The sequence below is a fragment of the Loxodonta africana genome, chromosome 6 (genome assembly GCF_030014295.1).
Source record: "Loxodonta africana isolate mLoxAfr1 chromosome 6, mLoxAfr1.hap2, whole genome shotgun sequence".
Taxonomy (NCBI): domain Eukaryota; kingdom Metazoa; phylum Chordata; class Mammalia; order Proboscidea; family Elephantidae; genus Loxodonta; species Loxodonta africana.
The window spans coordinates 75,221,641-75,242,976 of NC_087347.1; the positions used below are offsets into that span (position 1 = coordinate 75,221,641).

At 38.9% G+C, this 21,336-nt stretch overlaps 1 protein-coding gene across 5 annotated transcripts in view; it reads left to right on the forward strand.

Annotated features, from left to right (window-relative positions):
* METTL8 (methyltransferase 8, tRNA N3-cytidine) overlaps nt 1–21,336 on the forward strand; it is a 117,034-nt gene that overhangs the window by 22,813 nt on the left and 72,885 nt on the right. Inside the window, exon 2 of one of the 5 annotated variants that reach the window (XM_064287002.1) lies at nt 7,093–8,011. The exons of the other annotated variants lie outside the window; for them this stretch is intronic. The gene's annotated coding sequence lies outside the window, so the exon portion shown is untranslated. The remainder of the gene's footprint in view (nt 1–7,092; nt 8,012–21,336) is intronic. 5 annotated transcript variants of the gene reach the window in all.

The following is a 21,336-nucleotide window of genomic DNA, read 5'->3' on the forward strand; positions in this document are numbered from 1 at the left end:
GTCATTGTGGCGTGGGCTATTTGTCTGTTTTCTACTTCTGCCTGCTACACTAATTTTCTCATACTTTCTTTCTCCTGTAAGGTTCTTTGCCTCACCTTCATCAGCAGCTACAATCATGTGCCTCAGCTGGTTTTACATATTCAGCCTTTTAAGTAGTCTTTCTCTGAGCTCTTGAGCCTTTGGGTATTTGAGTCCTGGGTCCAGCCAACCTCAGCACCCTGTCTGGATCCTGTTTACCGGGCTCTTACAGATTCAACCACATCTTTTCCTATGTGTAAATGGTTGATGACCAGAAGCTTTGAAACCTTCTAGTGGTACCTACTGCCCATGCCATCCTTTTCTTCTCCCTCCTCTCCTAGCATGGATCCTATAGCCGTAAATATTGTTCAAAACAAAACAAAACAAAAACCAAATCTGTTGTCGTGGAGTCAATTCCAACTCGTAGTGATCCTATAGGACAGAGTAGAACTGCCCATATGGTTTCCAAGAATGTAATCTTTACAGAAACAGACTACCACATCTTTCTCCTGCCGAGCAGCTAGTGGTTTCGAACCTCTGACCTTTTGTTTAGGAACCGAGAACTTTAACCGCTCTGCCACCAGGGCTCCTTGAATATTATATAGACTTTTAAAAAATTAAAATAAAAAAATTTTTTTAATTTAAAATGTTTTTATGTTTTCTAATTATAAAACTAATTTGAGTTTAATTAAAAAAAAAGAAAGGAACATTTTGAGACATAGTAAGAAGACAATAAAGTGAAACCCGTGAGAGCTGGAACTCTATGGGACTGCCTTATTTTTCGGGTTCTTGCACGTTTTCCGCCTTTGACACAGTGCAGTCTTGCCACTTTTCCATCACTTGTTTTAATGGAAAATATTTGAGTTTCCCTGGGTTTTTTGGGTCTCTGATAGGTTTCCACCTTACACAGCTTCCAGCTTTCACAGGTTTGACTGTATAAGTATTTCCTGTGATCCTTTCAATCAGAGATAAGTAGTAAATTCCTCCAAACTTTTTCTGTGCATATACATATTCAGTGGTATATAATTAATTTTTAAAAATGAGACCATATTATGGTACTCTTTTGTACCTGATTTTTTTTTAATTTAACAAATTAAAGACATCTTTCCATACCAATGAGTTAGGTCTTTAGCAATGTTTTTAACTGCCTGCATAATTTTCCTTTACATGGGTGTAGAATATTTAATCAATCACCTAATGTAGAAACAATGCGATGACAAATCCTTAATTTATTCTCCTGATTATACTCTTAGAATATACTCCTAGAAATGGAATTTTCTATCATATTTTTCCTTTAAAAATGTTAATCTGTATTGCCACTTCCCTCAGGAAAGGTCCCTCAGCTCAGATTCCCCTCACAGTGTTTGAGGAAGTCTGTTTCTGCACACCACTGCTCGCATTTCACCTTTGCCACAATGGCAGTGAGAAAAATGATCTCACTGTTGTTTTAAAATTGATGGACTTTCCAATATCCATGTCACCTCAGATAATTAACCTAAGGCAGTGGTTCCCAAACTTCTTTGCCTCAGGGTACCTTGACACTCTTAAAAATTAGAGAGGCCCCCCACAGAGCTTTTATGTGTATCATATCTATAAATATTTACCATATTAGGAATTAAACTAAGAAAATTTTAATTTATTAAATCATTTAAAAATAATAATAAATCCATTGCATGTTAACAGGAATAACATATTTTTATAAAGAAATATTTTCCAAAAGAAGAATATTATTGAGAAGAGTGGCATTGGTTTACATTTTTGAAAATCTCTTTAATGTCTGGTTTAAAAGAAGATGGCTGGATTCTGATGTCTACTTTTGCATTAAGTCTATTGTGATATATTGTTCTGGTTGATGTAGGTGAACAATATCTGATCTCACACAGATATATAGGCAGTTAGGAAAAAGAGGAGTATTTTAATAGTCTCTGCAGATAAATTTGGATATTCTCCTTTGATAGTACACCAAAGTCCAATAAGTGGTAGTGTCTTAAAGATTAATTGCAATATGAAATCTGAAACCATATCAGCTAACTTTTCCTTTGTGACTATAGTAAAGTCCACTGGTCTGTCTTCCCTTTGAATGAATCTTTCACCCATGCATGATTTGATAACGTCATGTGTTGGTCATCTGGAAAATACTGGTTCACTGAGTTGTGTAGATCTTCCAAATATTGACACATTTCCTTATATAATATCAAAAATATCTCATTCTTATTACAGCAGAATTTAAGTATTAGAAAGTTATTAATCTCACAGTGGTAGATACAGGTTTTCCAAAATTACAATTTTTTGCTTAAAAGCTTGAATTGTATCAATGACAACAAATATTGTCGGTTCTTTCCCTGATAGACTTCATTTATTTTTTAGAAAATGCCAAAGTAAAAATGGTGTCCATGAACACAGTTTTTACTGCTTCATCGAAGATATGCTTAAATGAAATTTGGTTTTTCTTTTCTTTTTCTGTGAGTGTGTGGTTTTGAAGAAGACAATGACCAGCAGTACAGTTTGGTGCAACCACCCAAATTCAGGCTGAGGTGCAGGCAGTTTTGCCCACCATTGCCTCTGTGTCATCAGTGCCAATGTCAACGGTGAAAAAGGCAGATAACCTGTTAGTATTATTATGAAAATAATTTTGACCTCTCACAGACCCCCTGAAAAAATCTTGGGGATCCCCAGGGATCCGTGGACCACACTCAGAACCTGTAGTCTGAGGTTATCATAAGCAACCATTCCCTTACCAGAGATTGGTTTAAGGGTAGGTGGTAACCATTTATGGCCAGGGCAATTTGAGAGCAGATCTGTTGGGGAGCTTCTGAGAAAGTTTCCTAATTCCTAAAAAGAGACTTAAGAAAGAGATGGTTGTTTTCTTCTTCTGGATGTTGCATGTCAGTGTGATGCCTGGAACTGCTGCAGCCATTTTGTAACTGGCAGAGGCAACCAGCCTTAGGATGAAGGTGATTTTGTGAAGAGCAGGATGAAGAAACGGTAGGAATCTAGAAGCGTGATAAATTGTAGAACTGCGGTGAAACCATGCCTGAAACTTTCTCAACCTCTGTACTTCCAATTATGAGAGATAAATTCCCTTATTTAAGCCAGTTTGAGTAGTGTCTTTTGTTATTTGGAGCCCTGGTGATACAGTGTTTAAGAGCTCAGCTGCTAACCAAAAGGTCGGCAGTTCGAATCCACCAGCTGCTCCTCGGAAATCCTGTGGGGCAGTTCTACTGTGTCCTATATGGTCGCTGTGAGTTGGAACTGACTTGACAGCGATGGACTTTTTTTTTTGGTTTGTTATTTGTAGTCAAAAGCATCCCCAAAGGACATTTCTCTTATTATTAGTGTGATGAACATTTTCAAATGTTTAGTGGCTATTTACGTTTCTTTTCTGAATGTTCATTTATGGCACTAGTCCACAAAGTTGTTTCTCCTTACTATTTCCTAAGCATCCCTTATGTTGTTGTTGTTAGATTCCATCGAGTTGGTTCTGACTTATAGCGACCCTGTGTACAACAGAACAAAACACTGCCAGTTCCTGTGCCGTCCTCATGATGGTTGTTATGCTGAATCCCATTGTTGTAGCCACTGTGTCAGTCTGTCTTATTGAGGGTCTTCCTCTTTTTCACTGACCCTCTACTTTACCAAGCATGACATCCTTTTCCAGGGACTGGTCCCTCTTGATAATATGTCCAAAGTACGTGAGATGAAATCTCGCCATCCTTGCTTCTAAGGAGCGTTCTGGCTGTACTTCTCCCAAGACAGATTCGTTCATTCTTTTGGCAGTCCATGGTATATTCAGTATTCTTTGCCAACACCATAATTCAAAGACATCAATTTTTCAGTTTTCCTTATTCATTGTCCAGCTTTCGCATGCATATGAAGCGATTGAAAACACCATGGCTTGGGTCAGGTGCTTTTCAACACTTTACAGAGGTCTTTTGCAACAGATTTACTTAAAGCAATGCGTCTTTTCATTTCTTGACTGCTGCTTCCGTGAGTGTTAATTGTGGATCCAAGTAAAATGAAATCCTTGACACCTTCACTATTTTCTCCATTTATCAGGATGTTGCTTATTGGTCCAGTTGTGAGGATTTTTGTTTTCTTTGTGTTGAAGTGTAGTCCATACTGAAGGCTGTGGTCTTTGATCTTCATCAGTCAGTACTTCAAGTTCCCTTCACTTTCAGCAAGCAAGGTTGTGTCATCTGCATAATACAAGTTGTTAATGAGCCTTTCTCCGATCTTGATGCCCAGTTCTTCTTCATAGAGTCCAGCTTCTTGGATTATGTGCTCAGCACACAGATTGTATAGGTATGGTGAAAGGATACAACTCTGATGCACACCTTTTCTGACTTTAAACAACATAGCATCCCATTGTTCTTTTCGAACGACTGCCTCTTTATCTATGTATAGATTCCTCATGAGCACAATTAAGTGTTTTGGAATTCCCATTCTTTGCAGTGTTATGCATAATTTGTTATGATCCACACAGTTGAATGCCTTTGCTAGTCAATAAAACACAGGTAAACATCTTCTGGTATTCTCTGCTTTTAGCCAGGATCCATCTGATGTCAGCAATGATATCCCTTGTTCCATGTCCTTTTCTGAATCTGGCATGAATTTCTGGTAGTTCCCTGTCGGTATACTGCTGCAAACATTTTTGAATGATCTTCAGCAAAATTTTACTTGAATGTGATATTAATGATACTGTTTGATAATTTCCACATTCTGTTTTATCTCCTTTCTTTGGAATGGAGACAAATATGGATCTCTTCCAGTTGATTGCCCAGGTAGCTGTCTTCCAAATTTCTTGGTATAAACGAGCGAGAACTTCTGGTTCTGCATCCATTTGTTGAAACATCTCAGTTGCTATTTTATCAATTCCTGGAGCCTTGTTTTTCACCGATGTCTTCAGTGCAGCTTCAGCCTCTTCCTTCAGTACCATCGGTTATTGATTACATGCTACCTCCTGAAATGGTTGAATGTCGAACAGTTCTTTTGGTACAATGAGTGTGTATTCCTTCCATCTTCTTTTGAATATTGTGACTCGTGGCTTGAATTTTTTCTTCAGTTCTTTCAGCCTGAGAAATGCTGAACGTGTTCTTCCCTTTTGGTTTTCTTACTCCACGTCTTTGCATATCATTATAATACTTTACTTTTTCTTGTCCAGCCATCTCCATCTTTTGAAATCTTCAGCTCTTTTCCTCATCATTTCTTCGGTTTGCTTTAGCTACTTGATGTTCAGGAGCAAGTTTCAGAGTCTCTTCTGACATTCATTTTGGTCTTTTCTTTCTTTCCTGTCTTTTTAATGACCTCTTGCTTTCTTCACGTATGATGTCCTTGATGTCATTCCACAACTTGTCAGGTACTTTTATCATTAGTGTTCAACACATCAAATCTATTCTTGAGATGGTCTCTAAATTCAGGGCTACCCTTAATCCACTTATTGCATGTATTACTCAAAAAACTATCCACTTATTACAAATGGAGTTTTTGTGTATATTTTGGCTAGTTTCTGGACTTTGTATTCTGTTCCATTGCTTTGACTGTGGTGCACAGGCACTGGTGGGTAACATTGCTGGCACCTTGCCTGAATCAAGGCAGCAGCACCAGGTTGCCCTGGTGGTCACTGTCTACCATTTTGTTACCAGAGGCTTGGCATTTTAATTATCTTGCCTTCTAGTGTGCTGTAATGTCTGGAAGGGCAGGCCCACCTCTACCTCACCACAACCAGCATTACTCACTTCCCTTCTCAGTATTTTCCTGGCATTTCTTGAATGTTTATTCTTCCAGATGAACTTTAAAATTACTTGTTCAAGTTTCCCAAAAATATTTTTGAAATTTGATTAGAATTGGTTTAAATTTATAGATTATGTTGGCAAGAATTTACATTTTTATCATATTGAGTCCAGAAGCCTGTGTTATGCCTTCCTATTTACTAAAATTTTCTTCCGTTTTCCTCTGTAGAGTTTATAGCTTTCTTCATATTGGTCCTACCCATTTCTGGCTAAGTGTATTCCTAGGCATTTTATATTGTTTTTTGTTGCAATTGTGAGAGGAATTTTCCCCCCGTACATTTTCTATTTTTGGCATTGGTATTATTAAAAAAACATGCACTTTTAAAAAATCTGTAGCTCATGTTTCCAGATAATTTTTAAAAATTATTTATAAAGAATAAAGCACTAAGGATACTATCATTTGTGATATTACAGTGTTTGCTGTGTTAACTTGATTTATGAGGTAAGGCTGTGTAAGTCTGATTAAGGAAACAGAACATACGGGAAGCTTCTATATCTGAATGAGTATGCTTCTTCCAAGCTGGTCATGTTGTGAGTGTACATTTATGGCAAGAAGAACAATGGGTATATATAAAAACATAAGAGTATTATCCCAAAATAAAGGGTTTAGGACCATTGAGGAATTAAAAAGAATCAGTGGCTTACTATGAGGACATTATCTGAAAATGGAATTTCAAAAGTGTTTTGCTATTATTGGGATACATAGTAATCTCTTAAAGTGACTTATTTTAAGGGACAATACTTATTTTGATGTACAGGCTCTAGTTTATAGTTAATTTATAGACACACCTTATGTTGTCAGGTGGTAAAGAGCAGGCTGGCAGGTTTTATAGTGTTCTTTTTGTTGTTGTTTTAAAAGAATCATCATTTAATCAGATAGTTTCTGTATTAAATAAGATTCAAGTTGCCCTAGGCAGTATGGATTGGCAGTGTTTCAGCTGTTTAGGAAGACGGAATTTGCGAGTTTTCTAAGACCATTTAAAATAAACAAACTTCTTTTCATCTACATTATAGATTTAAAAAGCATGTGTGGACTAGCCTGGTATCTTAATCACCGTTTAAAATGTTGTTCCTGTAGAAAATGTGCCTCTGAGCTCTTAATCACTAATTTACAAATGATCTTAGAAATAAGACCTTTTATAGGTTGAAGATTACTATGATTTCTGTACATGATATAGTCCTTGGAAGTTAAGAATATAATATCTTAAGTTATTCTTAAGCAACTTCCTGTGGTGTTGCATTCATGTACTTTTCTAAACCATTCTTAATTTTATTGATTTTTTAGTTTATGTACTTTCAATTTGTACACTGAGCATATAATACAAGAAGCTGGTTTATATGAAGAAGAATGTAGCATCCGGTTTGGTGGAAGACTCATTAACAGCCTGCCATAGGCAGTTGACACAACTTTGCTTGCTGAAAGCCAAGAGGACTTGAAACACTTATACTGACAAAGATCAAAGACTACAGCCTTTGGTATGGATTACACCTCAACATAAAGAAAACAAAAATCTGCACAACTGGACTAATAAACAACATCATGATAAAGAGAAAAGATTGAAGTTGTCAAGGATTTCAGTTTACCTGGATCCACAATCAACGCCCATGGAAGTGACAGTCAAGAAATCAAAATGCATTGCATTGGGTATACCTGCTGCAAAAGACCTCTATCGAATGTTCAGAAGCAAAGATGTCACCCTGATGACTAAGGTGCACCTGACTTAAGCCATGATATTTTCAATCGCCTCATATGCATGTGAAAGATAAGACAGTGAATCAGGAAGACCGAAGAAGAATTAATGCCTTTGAATTATGATGTTGACAGAGAATGTTGAATAAACCCTGGGGTGTCAAAGAATGAACAAGTTGATCTTAGAGAAAATACAGCCAGAGTGCTCCTTGGAAGTGAGTATGGCAAGACTTTATCTCACGTACTTTGCACATGTTATCAGGAGGGAACAGTCCCTGGAGAAGAACATCATGCTTGGTAAGGTAGAGGGGTCAGCGAAAAAGAGGAAGACCCTCAACAAGATGGATTGACACAGTGGCTGCAACAGTGGGCTCAAACATAGCAATGATTGTGGGCATGGCACAGAACCGGGCAGTGTTTTGTTCTGTTATACACGGGGTCACTATGAGTTGAACCAGCTTGATGGCACCTTACAACAACAACAACAACATTGGGAAAGGTTTATTATATGTTGGTAAGGAGTGATTATACTATTTTTTTTTCTTGGTAGTCACTGGCGGTGATATTCCTGATTGTTAATTTCATTATGCAATTTTTTTTTTCCTTTTCAAGCTTTAGGGGGTGCCCTTTAGGAGCATTTCTGGAATTTACTGAATAATAATAATTTGACTTTACATTTGTGAAGCACTATGTTTTGTTCTGTTGTACATAGGGTCAGTATGAGGCCCCTAACCAACTTGGCAGCCCCTAACAACAACAAATGTAGTTTATAATGTTCTTTGTAAGAACTTGTGACTTAAGAATTATTCCATTTTACAAATGAACGTATGTGCTTAGGCAAAGTGAGTGACATTCCCCCAAATCATGAATGTTTAGGTGACTGAACCAGGACATGAACTTTAGGCTTATTCTGTTTTCAGGTCAGCACTCTTTCTACTATAACCGCCCCATTTCATTTGTAAATTAGTCTTTCACTTTCTTGGGAAGCTGTTTAAACTAAGGAGTATCTAGGGAAAGGCTTGATCCTGTAGAATTCATGAAGCCCTATTGAAATCATAAGAAGAAACTGAACTAATGATAACAACAGTAACATGAACTAACATTTATTAAGCGCTTACCAGATGCCAGGCACTATGCTACACATTTACTACGTGTATCACCTCCTAAGAGCTTATCCCATTGTCCTCCAGTCAGACTCATAGCAACCCTATATGACATAGTAGAACTGCCCCACAGGGTTTCCAAGGCTGTAAATCTTTACAGAAGCAGACTGCTACATCGTTCTCCCAAGGAGCAGCTGGTGGTTTCCAACCAAGGAGCAGCTGGTGGGTTGCAACCACCGACCTTTTCGGTTGGCAGCTGAACACTTAACCACTGTTCTACCAAGGCTCCTTAGAGCTTCTTCTTATTTTGAACTGTTTTTATTAGCGACATGTTATTGAGAAGATTGAGTTTAGCAAGATGAAGAAGTATCATGCCAGATGTTAAGTGGTAGTAAGTGACCAGCCTGACCAACTTAGTTCAAACCCTTCACCTCTACCCTAAATTGCTTCCCATAGAGAATTCAAGTGATTCTGACCTACTTGAGGTATTCCTATTATCAAGGAGGAGTAAGAGCAGAATTCTCTAGAACAAAATCTTCTGATACTGTATTTCTCAATCTTGAGCAATGTATGTTTTTGTTGTTAGTTGCCATCGAGTTGATTTTTGACTCATAGAGACCCTGTGTAACAGAGTAGAACTGCCCCATAGGGTTTTCTAGGCTGTAATCTTTATGAGAGCAGAATGCCAGATCTTTCTTTTGCAGAGCTGCTAGGTGGGTTTGAACCACCAACCTTTAGTTTAGCAGGCGAAAGCTTAACCATTATGCTACCAGGGTTCCTGGAGAAATGTATAGACCCCCATTTAAAGGAATATAATTCTCACGGACTTATGGGTTAACTTAAAATATTTTACTATATTGTTTATAAACCCAAATCTAGGTATAAACTCCTTGTGCATAGAGCTCTTATTCAACTATAAAATAAAAACAAGCACAAATATAACAACAAAACCAATAAAACTCAAATTAACAGCGTTATAACGTGACTGCTGATGTTTTACCAAAACTAAATCGCAGCTCTCATTTTAAACAAGGTACTGACCACCACCTCACAGATTCTTTAGACTGCAGCCCATCTGTGCTATTGTGTGCCATGTGTCGTCTCAGTTCCTTCACTACTTCTCCCTATTCGACTACTGCAGAATCTCTTTACAGTGTACAGTATACTCAGATGTGTCATTTACATATTACATCTGTGCTGCTTGTTGCCAACAAGATCATAAATGCAAACACAGGCACTGGAATCAAGTTGCAGTTGTATGTGTGCTTCTATTGATTTTATATTTAAATTATTATAACAAAGACATGAAAAAATTGTCATAGGATCTTAGTGAGAAAAAACCCTGTTTTAATAGATGTGCCCAGTCGAAGATTGTTCCTGAAGGGTGAGGGAGGGGGATCTAGTACAATGACCTTCAGAAGATTAAAATGAGGTGTTGAATAGGAATCTGTGTTTTAGCTCTTTGTCAATACTAAAACGTTTCTCTTTCATAGGCTTTTGTGGCCTTGTGGTTCTAGCCACACTTTAAAAGCCTCTCATTCAAAGTAGTATTTCATTCTCACTATTACAGTGTTACTATATTTGTTACTAGGTGACATGGGTTAACAAACTCAGAAGGCGTAATTACTAACCAGTACCTCCTATGTCTTCCCCTCCCCTTGTTTCTAGTAAACCTAGACTTCATCAAGTCCACCAGCCCCCGCATCCCTACTACTCTCCCCTCTGTTTTTTGTTTTTTTTTTTTAACCAGTCAGCATTGGCTTACCTTGTGCTCATCAGTTATATTCTCCCTCAGTTCCCCCATCCTAAATCATCATTGGAGTCCCTGAGTGATGCAAGCAGCTAGCACACTTGGCTGCTCACCAGAGGGATGGAGGTTTGAGTCCACCCGGAGGCACCTTGGAAGAAAAGCCTGACGATCTACTTCTGAAAAATCAGCCATTGAAAATCCTACAGAGCACAGTTCCACTCTGACACACACACATGGGGTCACCATGAGTTGTAATCGACTCAATGACAACTGATTGGTGAATCACTGTTATTTTTGATACTACCAGGCCCCATTTGAGATCAAACCAAATATTTTGTACCAAGTGCCAGGTGGTAAAGTGCATTAATTAGGTTATTCTATCAATTAATTAGGCTTAGGTCCTTAGGTGGCACAAAGAATTTGTGCTAAGCTACTAACCAAAAGGTTGAAGCCAACAAGTTTTTGCTTTCTATCAATTAGGCTACTTTTGGCAGTACCTAACAGAAAACTCAAACTGGCTTAAATAATAAAGGCAATATCCCAACCTACCCAGTGCTATTACTGAAAAATCCAAAGGTGGGACTGGCTTCAAATGAAACTTAATCCAACTCCTTAATGACAGGATATAGCTTCTTTTTATCTTCCCAACTTTCCCAAAGTATCACAAATAACGTGCCTTATAAGAGCAGAAACTCATTGTCTGACAGTTCGGGAGCCCAGAAGTCCAAAATCAGGGTGTCAGCTGTGTTGATTCCTTCTGAGGTCTCTGAGGAACAGACTATACCGTGCCTCTCTCCTAATTGCTCGTGACATTGGCGATTCCATGGTGTTCCTTGGCTTGTAGATCACTCCAGATCTCTGCCTCTGTCTTCACGTGGCCATCTTCCCTCTGTGTCTCTCTTCTCTTCCATTGTAAGGACACCACTCATATTGAATTAGGACTTAACCCTACTCCAGTATGACCTCATTTTAAGTGATAACATCTTAAAGACCCTATATCGAAACAAGGTCACATTCACAGGAACCAGGGTTAGGACTTCAACAAATTTTTTATGCAAATCAATGCATAATGATAAACACAAAGATTCCTCACCATATGGCTTCTGCCTACTTTTCCACCCTTATGACCACCAACAAACCTGTCTGCCCCTCACATCACAGGCTGTAGGCATATATAATTACTGTCTTTTAAATAAACTTTTAATTATAGAATAATTTTAGATTTACAGAAAAGTTGAGAAGATAATATAGAGTTCCCATATAATCTACTCCCAGTTTCCCCTATTATTAACATCTTATATTAGTACGGAGGTCTCTGGTGGTGCAAACAGTTTGCACTTGACTACTAACCTTAAAAGTTGGCAGTTTTAACCTACCAGCAGCACCACAGAAGAAAAACCTGGCAATTTGCTTCCGTAAAGATTATTTAGCCAAGAAAACCCTTTAGAGCATTTCTACTCTGCCATGAGTCAGAATTAACAGCAACAGGTTTTAGAATCTTTTCTGGCTATATTAGTGAGGTACTTTTGTCACAATTAAGGAACCAATATTGATATATAATTAGTAACTAAAAACTATAATTTAAATTTCCCTCTTGGCTCTGACAGTTTCTCAGACTTTCTAAAATTTTTTGTGTGTGTGTGCTTTAAGTGAAAGTTTACAAATCAAGTCAATCTCTCATACCAAAATGTATATACTCCTTGTTATATACTCCTAATTGCTCTCCCCCTAATGAGACACCACACTCCTTCCTTCCACTCTCTCTTTTCGTGTCCATTCGTCCAGCTTCTGACCCCCTCTGCCCTCTCATCTTCCCCTCTGGACAGGAGATGCCAACATAGTCTCATGTGTCTACTTGATCCAAGAAGCTCATTCTTCATCAGTATCATTTTCTATCCCACTGCCCAGTCCAATCCGTGTCTGAAGAGTTGGCTTTGGGAATGATTCCTTTCGTGGGCTTACAGAAGTTCTGGGGACCAGGACCACCGGGGTCCTTCTAGTCTCAGTCAGACCATTAAGTCTGGTCTTTTTATATGAATTTGGGGTCTGCATCCCACTGCTCTCCTGCTCCCTCAGGGGTTCTCTGTTGTGTTTCCTGTCAGGGCAGTCATCGGTTGTAGCTGGGCACCATCTAGTTCTTCTGGTATCAGGCTAATGGAGTATCTGATTTATGTGGCCCTTTGCGTAGTGGTTAAGTGCTACAGCTGTTAAGCAAAGGGTTGGCAGTTCGAATCCTCCAGGCGTTCCTTGGAAACTCTATGGGGCAGTTCTACTCTGTCCTATAGGGTCGCTATGAGTCGGAATCAACTGGACGGCACTGGGTTTGGTTGGTTGTAGTTTTTTGTCTGTTGGACTCATAATTACGTTGTGTCTTTGGCATTCATTCTCCTTTGCTGCAAGTGGGTTGAGACCCATTGATGCATCTTAGGTGGCAGCTTGCTAGTGTTTGAGATCCCAGACGCCTCTCTCCAAAGTGGGATGCCGAATGTTATCTTAATAGATTTTATTATCCCAATTGACTTGCATGTCCCCTGAAACCATGGTCCCCAGACCCCTGCCCCTGCTACGCTGGCCTTCAAAGCATTCAGTTTATTCAGGAAACTTCTTTGCTTTTGGTTTAGTCCAGTTATGCTGACCTCTCCTGTATTGTGTGTTGTCTTTCTCTTCACCTAAAATAGTTCTTATGTACTATCTAATTAGTGAATACCCCTCTCCCTCCCTCCCTCCCTCGCTCCCTTCTCTCGTAACCATCAAAGAATATTTTCTTCTCTGTTTAAACTGTTTCTCAAGTTCTTATAATAGTGGTCTTATATAATGTTTGTCCTTTTGCAACTGAATAATTTCACTCAGCATAATGCCTTCCAGCTTCCTCCATGTTATGAAATGTTTCACAATCATCACTGTTCTTTATTGATGGGTAGTATTCCATTGTGTGAATATAGCATAATTTCTTTATCCATTCATCCATTGATGGGCACCTTGGTTGCTTCCATCTTTTTGCTATTGTAAACAGTGCTGCAGTGAACATGGGTGTGCATATATCTGTTCGTGTAAAGGCTCTTATTTCTCTAGGATATATTCCAAGGAGTAGGATTGCTGGGTCGTATGGTAGTTCTATTTCTAACTTTTTAAGGACGCGCCAGATCGATTTCCAAAGTGGTTGTATCGTTTTACATTCACACCAGCAGTGTATAAATGTTCTAGTCTTTTATTATTTATTATCTTGTGTTTTTTGGATTAATGCCAGCCTTAGTTGGAATGAGATGGAATCTCATTGTAGTTTTGATTTGTATTTCTCTAATGGCTAATGATTGTGAGCATTTCCTCATGTTTCTGTTAGTTACCCAAATGTCTTCTTTAGTGAAGTGTCTGTTTATATCTTTTGCCCATTTTTTAATTGGGTTGTCTTTTTGTAGTTGAGATTTTGTGGTATCATGTAGATTTTAGAGATTAGGCGCTGATCGGAAATGTCATAGCTAAAAACTTTTTCCCACTGTAGGTAATCTTTTTACTCTTTTGGTGAAGACTCTGGATCCGCATAGGTGTTTGATTTTTAGGAGCTCCCAGTTATCTAGTTTTTCTTCTGCACTGTTAGTAATGTTTTATATAATCTTTATGCCATGTATCAGGGCTCCTGATGTTGTCCCTGGAAACCCTGGTGGTGTAGTAGTTAAGTGCTACTGCTGCTAACCAAAGGGTCAGCAGTTCAAATCCACCAGGCGCTTCTTGGAAACTATGGGGCAGTTCTACTCTGTCCTATAGGATCGCTATGAGTAGGAATTGACTCAGCGGCACTGGGTTTGGTTTTTTGGTTTAACGTCCCTATTTTTTCTTCCATGATCTTTATTATTTTAGATTTTATATTTAGGTCTTTCATCCATTTTGGGTTCATTTTTGTGCACGGTGTGAAGTATGGGTCTTGTTTCATTTTTTTTGCAGATGGATATCCAGTTATGCCAGCACCATTTAACTGATTTGGGGCCTTGTCAAATATCAACTGCTCATATGTGGATGGATTTGTGTCTGGATTCTCAATTCTGTTCCATTGGTCTAGGTGTCTGTTGTACCAGTACCAGGCTGTTTTGACTACTGTGGTACTATAATAGGTTCTAAAATCAGGTAGAGTGAGGCCTCCCACTTTGTTCTTCTTTTTCAGTAATGCTTTACTTATCCAGGGCCTCTTTCCCTTCCATATGAAGTTGGTGATTTGTTTCTCCACATCATTAAAGAATGTCGTTGGAATTTGGATTGAAATTGCATTAAATGTATAGATCGCTTTTGGTAGAATAGACATTTTAACAATGTTAAGCCTTCCTATCCATGAGCAAGGTATGTTTTTCCACTTACATAGGTCTCTTTTGGTTTCTTGCAGAAGTGTTTTGTAGTTTTCTTTGTATAAGTCCTTTACATCTCTGGTAAGATTTATTCCCAAATATTTTATCTTCTTGGGGGCTACTGTAAATGGTATTGATTTGGTGATTTCCTCTTTGATGTTCTTTTTGTTGGTGTAGAGGAATCCAACTGATTTTTGTATGTTTATCTTGTATCCTGATGCTCTGCTGAGCTCTTCTATTAGTTTCAGTAGTTTCCTTGAGGATTCCTTAGAGTTTCTGTGTATAAGATCATGTCATCTGCAAATAGAGATACTTTTACTTCTCCCTTGCCAGCCTGGATGCTCTTTCTTTCTTTATCTAGCCTAATTGCTCTGGCTAGGACCTCCAGCACAATGTTGAATAAGAGTGGTAATAAAGGGTATCGTCTGGTTCCCGATCTCAAGGGGAATGCTTTTAGACTCTCTCCATTTAGGGTAATGTAGGCTGTTGGCTTTGTATAAATGCCCTTTATTGTGTTGAGGAATTTTCCTTCTATTCCTATTTTGCTGAGAGTTTTTATCATGAATCGGTGTTGAACTTTGTCAAATGCCTTTTCTGCATCAATTGATAAAATCGTGTGATTCTTGCCTTTTGTTTTATTTATATGATTGATTACATTAATTGTTTTTCTAAGGTTGAACCATCCCTGCATATCTGGTTTGAACCCCACTTGGTCATGGTGAATTATTTTTTGATATATTGTTGAATTCTTTTGGCTAGAATTTTGTTGAGGATTTTTGCATCTAAGTTCATGAGGGATATAGGTCTGTAATTTTCTTTTTTTGTGGTGTCTTTACCTGGTTTTGGTATCAGGAATATGCTGGCTTCATAGAATGAGTTTGGGAGTATTCCGTCCTTTTCTATGCACTGAAATACCGTTACTAGTAGTGGTATTAACTCTTCTCTGAAAGCTTGGAATCTGCAATGAAGCCGTCCAGGCCAGGGCTTTTTTTTGTTGGGAGTTTTTTGATTACCTTTTCAATCTCTTCTTTTGTTATGGGTCTATTTAGTTGTTCTACCTCTGTGTTAGTTTAGGTAGGTAGTGTGTTTCCAGGAATTCATCCATTTCTTCTAGGTTTTCAAGTTTGTTAGAGTATAATTTTTCATAGTAATCTGATATGATTCTTTTATTTTCAGTTGGGTCTGTTGTAATATCGCCCATCTCATTTCTTATTCAGGTTATTTGCTTCCTCTCCTATTTTTCTTTTTTCAATTTTGCCAATGGTTTATCAATTTTGTTAATTTTTTCAAAGAGTCAGCTTTTGGTCTTGTCAATTCTTTCAGTTTTTCTGTTTTCTATTTCATTGAATTCTGCTCTAAGTTTTTAAAAAATAATTTTTGTTGTGCTTTAAGTCAAAGTTTACAAATCAAGTCTGTCTCTCACATATAAACCTATATACACCTTAGTACATACTCCCATTTACTCTCCCTCTAATGAGTCAGCCCGCTTCCTTCTTCCAGTCTCTCCTTCTGTGACTGTTTTGCCACTTTCTAACCTCCCCTACCCTCCCATCTCCCCTCCAGACAGGAGATGCCAACATAGTCTCAAGTGTCCACCTGATGCAAGTAACTCATTCCTCATCAGCATCTCTCTCCAACCCATTGTCCAGTCCATTCCATGTCTGATGAGTTGTCTTCAGGAATGGTTCCTATCCTGGGCCAACAGAAGGTTTGGAGACCATGACCACCGGGATTCTTCTAGTCTCAGTCAGACCATTAAGTCTGGTCTTTTTATGAGAATTTGAGGTCTGCATCCCACTGTTCTCCTGCTCCCTCAGGGGATCTCTGTTGTGCTCACTGTCAGGGCAGTCATCTGTTGTGGCCGGGCACCATCTAGTTCTTCTGGTCTCGGGATGATGTCTCTAGTTCATGTGGCCCTTTCTATCTCTTGGGCTCATAATTATCTTGTGACCTTGTTGTTCTTCATTCTCCTTTGATCCAGGTGGGTTGAGACCAATTGATGCATCTTAGATGGCCGCTTGTTAGCATTTAAGACCCCAGACGCCACACTTCAAAGTGGGCTGCAGAATGTTTCCTTAATAGAATTTATTTTGCCAATTGACTTATATGTCCCCTGAAGTCATAGTCCCCAAACCCCCACCCTTGCTCCGCTGACTGTCGAAGCATTCAGTTTATCCAGGAAACTTCTTTGCTTTTGGTCCACTTACTGAGCTATTTTGAGGATTGAAAGAAATAATGCATGTATAGCTGTATTAGTTATCTATTGCTGTGTTACAAATGAATATTCAAACAACAAACACCAGTTTCTAACCTCCTCTACCCTCCCATCTCCCCTCCAGACAGGAGATGCCAACATAGCCTCAAGTGTCCACCTGATGCAAGTAGCTCACTCCTCATCAGCAACTCTCTCCAACCCACTGTCCAGTCCAATCCATGTTTGATTAGTTGGCTTCGGGAATGGTTCCTGTCCTGGGCCAACAGAAGCTCCGGGGACCAGGACCACCGGGATTCCTCTAGTCTCAGTCAGACCATTAAGTCTGGTCTTTTTATGAGAATTTGGGGTCTGCATCCCACTGTTCTCCTGCTCCCTCAGGGGTTCTCTGTTGTGTTCCCTGTCAGGGTAGTCATCGGTTGTGGCCGTGCACCATCTAGTTCTTCTGGTCTCAGGATTATGTAGTCTGTAGTTCATGTGGCCTTTTCTGTCTCTTGGGCTCATAATCACCTTGTGTCTGCTCTAATTTTTATTATTTGCTTTCTTCTGGTGCCTGAGGGATTCTTTTGTTGCTCTCTTTCTATTTGTTCAAGTTGTAGGGATAACTCTTTGATTTTGGCCCTTTCTTCTTTTTGCATGTGTGCATTTATTGATATAAATTGACCCCTGAGCACTGCTTTCGCTGTGTCCCAAAGGTTCTGTTAGGAAGTATTTTCATTCACATTGGATTCTATGAATTTTTTAATTCTATCCTTAATGTCCTTTATAACCCAGTCTTTTTTGAGCAGGGTATTGTTCAGTTTCCAAGTGTTTGATTTCCCTGGTTTTTCTGTTATTGATTTCTACTTTTATGGCCTTATGGTCAGGGAAGATGCTTTGTAATATTCAATGTTTTGGATTCTGCTAAAGCTTGGTTTATGACCTAATATGTGGTCTATTCTAAAGAATGTACCATGTGCACTAGAAAAGAAAGTATGCTTGTCTGCTGTTGAGTGGAGTGTTCTTATAGACCTTATATGTCTATAAGGTTGAGTTGGCTGATTGTGGCATTTAGATCTTCCATGTCTTTATTGAGCTTCTTTCTGGATGTCCTGTCCTTCACCGAAAGTAGTGTGTTGAAGTCTCCTACTATACTTGTGGAGCTGTCCATCTCTCTTTTCAGTTCTGTTAGAGTTTATGTATCTTGCAGCCCTGTCATTGGGTACATAGTATTTAATATCATTATATCCTCCCTTTAGTCATTATATAGTGTCCTTCCTTATCCTTTGTGGTGGATTTAACTTTAAATTCTATTTTGTCAGAAATTAATATTGCCACTCCTGCTGTTTTTTGATTGTTTTTTCCTTGATATATTTTTTTCCATCCTTTGAGTTTTAGTTTGTTTGTATCTCCAAGTCTAAGGTGTGTCTCTTGTAGGCAGCATATAAACGGGTCATGTTTTTTTATCCATTCTGCCAGTCTGTCTCTCTTTATTTGTGCATTTAGTCCATTTGCATTCAGCATATTTATGAATAGGTATGAATTTAGTGCTGCCATTTTGATGCCTTTTTTTGTGTGTTGTTGACAGTTTCTTTTTCCCACTTAATTTTTTGCACTGAGTTGTTTAACTTTATATATTGTCTTTTCCTTTATTCGTTGTTGTTGATTTTGTTTTTGCTGAGTCTCTATTTTTTTCTTGTATTTTATTTTGATGTGTAGAATAGTTTGTCCTCTTTGTGTTTACCTTAATATGTTTCTAAATTTAAACCTAACTTTTATCTCTTTATATGGCCTTGTCTTCCTCTCCATGTGAGAGATCTTTCTTGTTTTAATATTGTCTTCTTTTGCATAATAACATCACCATTTTCCTGTTTTGAGCATTTTTTTACCTTGGTTTATTTTTGTGATTACCCTGTCAGGGTTGATATCTGTTTGCCCTGTCCAGTGTTCTAGTCTTGGGTTGATACTTGATACTGTTGATTTTCTAACCAGAAAACTCACTTTAGTATTTCTTGTAGTTTTGGTTTGTTTTTTACAAATTACCTAAACTTCTGCTTATCTGGAAATGTCCTAATTTCACCTTTGTATTTGAGAGACAGTTTGGTGGATATATGATTCTTGGCTGGCAATTTTTTTCCTTCGATGCTTTATATAAGTCATCCCATTGCCTTCTTCCCTGCATGGTGTCTACCGAGTAGTCTGAGCTTATTCTTATTGCCTCTTCTTTGTAGGTGGCTTTTCGTTTATCCCTAGCTGCTCTTAAAATTCTCTCTTTATCTTTGGTTTTAGCAAGTTTGATTATAATATGTTTTGGTCACTTTCTTTTAAAATCTACCTTATGTGGAGTTCGATGAGTGTCTTGGATAGGGATCTTCTTATCTTTCACGGTATCAGAGAAGTTTTCTGCCAAAAAATCTTCAACAATTCTGTCTGTATTTTCTTTATCCCTCCCTGTTCTGGTACTCCAGTCACTCGTAGGTTATGTCTCTTGATAGAGTCCCACGTGATTCTTAAGGTTTCTTCATTTTTTAAAATTCTCTTAACTGATTTTTCTTCACATATATTGGTACCCAGTGTTTTATCTTCAAATGCACCAATTCTGCGTTCCACTTGCTCAATTCTACTCCACTGTCTTTCCATTGAGTTGTCTCATTCTATAATTTTATTGTTAATCTTCTGAATTTCTGATTGCTGTCTGTCTTTGGATTCTTCCAGCTTATTAAATTTTTCATTATATTCCTGATTAACCTTTTTAATTTCTTCAACTGCTTTATCTGTGTGTTCCTTGGCTTGTTCTGCATATCGCCTGATTTCCTTCCTGATGTCTTGAAGGTTTCTGTATATTAATCTTTTGTATTCTGCATCTGGTAATTCCAGGAATGCACTTTCACCTAGAAGATCCCTTGATTCTTTGTTTTGAGAGGCTGTTGAAGCGATCATGGTCTGTCTCTTTATGTGATTTGATATTGACTGCTGTCTCTGAGCCATCTATGAGTTATTGTATTAGTTTATCTTATGTTTTTACTGTATTGTAGCTTCTTGCTTTGTTTTGTTTTGATATGCCCGAATGGCTTGCTTGAGTGAGCTAGCTTGATTATTTTCACCTTTCAAGCTCTGACGTCCTGTCCCCAGATGGCTAGAGGTATTATCAGGTATATCAGTCTAGGGGTCCATTCACTTTTCTTGTATGGATTCAGCTCTGGTGTCCATGTAGCTGATCATCAAGTGTGTTGTACAGGCTCTGTTCTACAGTCTTGGGGGGCAGGGGTGATTGGTGTAGGTACGAGTATCTGGTTGCAGCAGGGGGTCACACCCTGAACAAGGCAGGGGCCTGAGAATCATCCCCCAACTGTCTCTGAGGAAAGGGCATCCCTGTTTCCTAGACCATACAGGTGGGTAGGTTCTGTAGACGGACCATAGGCACCCCAAGTTTTTGGTTGTAAGGACTGGGACATACGAGTTATCCTTCAAACCCTGTCATAGATCACTGGGTTACCTGAGTGGAACCACCAGTCCTTAGGCCCCTGATGTGGTAGGTGAGGACCCTGTTTAATAGGCAAAGTGGCGTCAAACATCAAACATCCACCTCTGCACTACACAGGTGAAACAGTTGTAGTCCATCAACAAGGGTCTGTTCTCCTAAAATAGGCACACACAGGTCCAGGCAGGGGGAAAGGTACTCAAAGTCCATGGACCATTTATACCTGGACAGGAGCCACTTCTGTCCTGAGCTCCCCAGGTTAGTAGTGGAGCTGGCAAATTACTTTTCCTTCAATTGCGAATTTATTCCTTCTCCAAGGCCGGGAGGATGGCTCTAGGTGCTCAACAGGGCCTATCTCAGGCCCAGGAAAATCAACAGCCTCTGAAGCTGGCTAAGGGCGGGGGCGTGGTAAAATATGTGCAAGTACTTAGCTTTTGCCATGAGCGCCGTTCTTCTCTGGTTCCGGAGGTATGAGTGGGCTGTGTGGCTGGCTGCTTCTCCCTGAAGAAACTGCGACCAAACTCTAGTACCAGCCTGCCGCAGCCACTCCTGGGAATGGTGCCTGAGAGATCCCAACGATTCAGGTCTGGTAACGCCTCTCTGCTTCTGAACCATCGCTTTTTCCGCCTGCCTCTCAGTCCGTTCTCTAACTTTGCCTATGATGTCCAGGGCTCCTAGCTTGTCATAAAGATAATCGTTTCATTTGTTTTTTCGGGTATTTGTTATAAGAGAGCTTGCCAGAAGCATCTGTCTATTCTGCCATCTTGGCCCCGCCTCCACTTTCTTTGTTTTTGATGACTGTCACAGTTTTTGGTTTTTTTTTTTTGTATTTTAGATGAAGGTTTACAGAGCAAATTAGTTTCTTATTAAACAATTAATAAACATTGTTTTTTGACATTGGTTGCCACCCGCATGACCTGTCAACACCCTCCCCTTCTCAACCTTGGGTTCCTCGTTAATGGCTTTCCTGTCTCCTACTT